Below are 2639 nucleotides of genomic sequence, written 5' to 3' on the forward strand. Positions count from 1 at the left end.
TGATGAGGAGCTTAAGCCTTAAAATCAGAAGAACATGGCTGTGCCAGTACTAATATTGTGACTTTTGCAAATTAACCTCTGAATCAGTTACCTCATCCGTCAAAAGGGGATGATAATCTTTACTTGTGGGACTGACAGGGGCGAATATATGTTAAGAGCTTATTAGTAGGATCAGGACTAGGGAAAAGCAAGTGAGGTCCCTGGAACATCAAATTTAAGGACACAAAACTTGAGGACACTGAGACACCCTCTTAACATGTGTGTCCTAGGCCCCTCATTCTTTCCCCTCTTGTCCTGGCCTTCCTTGTTAGCACATTGCCTGGCAGTGGGGGAGCTATTGCTGGTGATATTATCATAGCATCACTGCCTAGAGGATGCTGAGCCTTGGGGAGACAACCTTACTCCCCAAGGCATAGAAGGCCCCATCTGACCTGGCCTGTCAAGGGTGTGAAGGGAATTTGGAGGCCAGAGAGGTGAGGGGGTGCTTCCCAATGAGTCAGGAATGGAGAGGAAGGCACAGACAGATAGCATGGAGGGGGATATTAGGTCACAAACCACGTGTGGCTTGTTAGATTCCCTGTGCCCAACTGATAGACAAGGACGGGACACAGGCCTGATTCACAGAGGGTCACTGTGATATGCTGTTGAGAGTTGGAAGTGGACTGTGGCCACATCATGGCTTTCTCAGGGTGACCCCAAAGAGCATCCATAGGGATTTTCCTGATGGTCCAGTGGTTAGCACTCTGTACTTCCACTGCAGGGGGCACAGTTTTGATCCCTGGTCAGGGAACTAAGTGCAATGCATACAGGCAAGAAATTAAGTAAATATATAAATATATTATATATAATATATACATGTATATGGAGAAGGCACTGGCTACCCACTCCAGTACTCTTGCCTGGAGAATCCCATGGATGGAGGAGCCTGGTGGGCTGGCATCTATGGGGTCGCACAGAGTCAGACACAACTGACGTGACTTAGCAGCAGCAGCAGCATACATGTATACATTATAAATATATATAGATAATTTATTTAAGCTACCAAAAGGGAAGGGAAGGGAAATCTCACCCAATGTGCAAAGCTTTGAAGGGTACACTTGGTCCAGAAGAAGAGATGGACGGAGGTGTGGATATTCCCCGATTCCTGGGAAATAATGAATGTCTTGGCCAGTTGGTCAGGAGCCGGGAATGAACAAGACCAGGATAGGTAGCAAACAGGATGGGGGAACAGTAGATGGACGGACCCTGGGCGGGGGCATCATATGTGCACACTTCTGATCTTTAGGTAAACACGCTACAGAGCATCCTTTGCTGGGAAGCTCTGAACCAGGCAAACAGAATGGTTCATCAGCCGGGGCCTCTCTTCCTGCCCAGCCCAAGTGCCTGCACCGCAGCCCTTGGACAGAGCATCAGTGGGCTAGAGATGAGCTTGCTGTGTATGCCAGACAGCATGGGCTCCCCTCACCAAGGCTGAGCTGCTTCTACCATGCTGGGGGCTCGACCCACCTGCTGCAAGACCCACCTACTACAAGACCCACCCCAAGCGCGTGGCATAGAAGAGCCAACCAAGCCATGATGGCAGGAGGATTGCCCTGAACCCCTTCCTTCCACCCTGAAGGGGACTGTCATTCATCCTTCCTGAAACCAGTGAGCGCTCAGGATTCACGCTTGTCTTCCTTGTCTATGGAGCCTCCACAAAGAAGGTACAGTAGTGGGGCCAGCTAAGACTTTTACACTTTCAGCCATTACATTTAGGGCTTCCATCCCTTCTTTTTTTTTTTTAAATATATGGTATGGAGTAATCATGGGATGCTGATCAGCAGATTTATCACTCTTATGCACTTGTACCACAGCACCCACAAGCAGTTGGCCTGGCAGAACATCGGAGCAACCTGTTGAATGTTCAGAAGATGCCAGCAGAGCTACAACACCTGTGGGTTTGGACCTTGACAGGGTACTTGCTTTGAATAGCACTGTGTCCCCTCTACCTGGAAATTACAGGTCTCAGAATCCACGTGGAAGTGGACTATCTCACTCTCAGATTTGTACAACTTTTCCTTCTTGTCCCCCAAACTTCAGGCTGTGCCAGTTAGAGGTCCTGGTTCCCAGAAAGGGAGAACTTATACCAGGGATGACAGTAATGTTTCCACTAAACCCAGCCACCTGAAGCTCCTCACACTAGGGGTGTGTGTGCATGCCAAGTTGTTCAGTTGTGTCTGACTCTTTGTGACCCCATGGACTGTAGCTCTCCAGGAGCCTCTGTCCATGGGATTTCCCAGGCAAGAATACTGGACTGAGTTGCCATTTCCTTCTCCAGGGGATCTTTCTGACCCAGGGATTGAACCAGCATCTCCTATGTCTCCTGCATTGCAGGCAGATTCTTTATCCACTGAGCCACCAGGGAAGCCCCTATACCAAGGGATCAATAGCCGAAAAGGGCATCACTGTACTGTTCAAGGTCATTGATCCTGGTTGCCAGGAGGAAGTGTGGCTTTAGATAGAACACACGTAGATACAATGAAGGCAGGGCAGGGTACTCCTGGACCCAGTCAGGGGATTCATGGGGCATCTCTTAGACCGTCCCATCAGTGCTAACTGACAATGGACAACCTCAAAAATGAAAATCCCAAAAGGGCAGA

The sequence above is a fragment of the Oryx dammah genome, unplaced genomic scaffold (genome assembly GCF_014754425.2).
Source record: "Oryx dammah isolate SB20612 unplaced genomic scaffold, SCBI_Odam_1.1 HiC_scaffold_5, whole genome shotgun sequence".
Classification (NCBI taxonomy): domain Eukaryota; kingdom Metazoa; phylum Chordata; class Mammalia; order Artiodactyla; family Bovidae; genus Oryx; species Oryx dammah.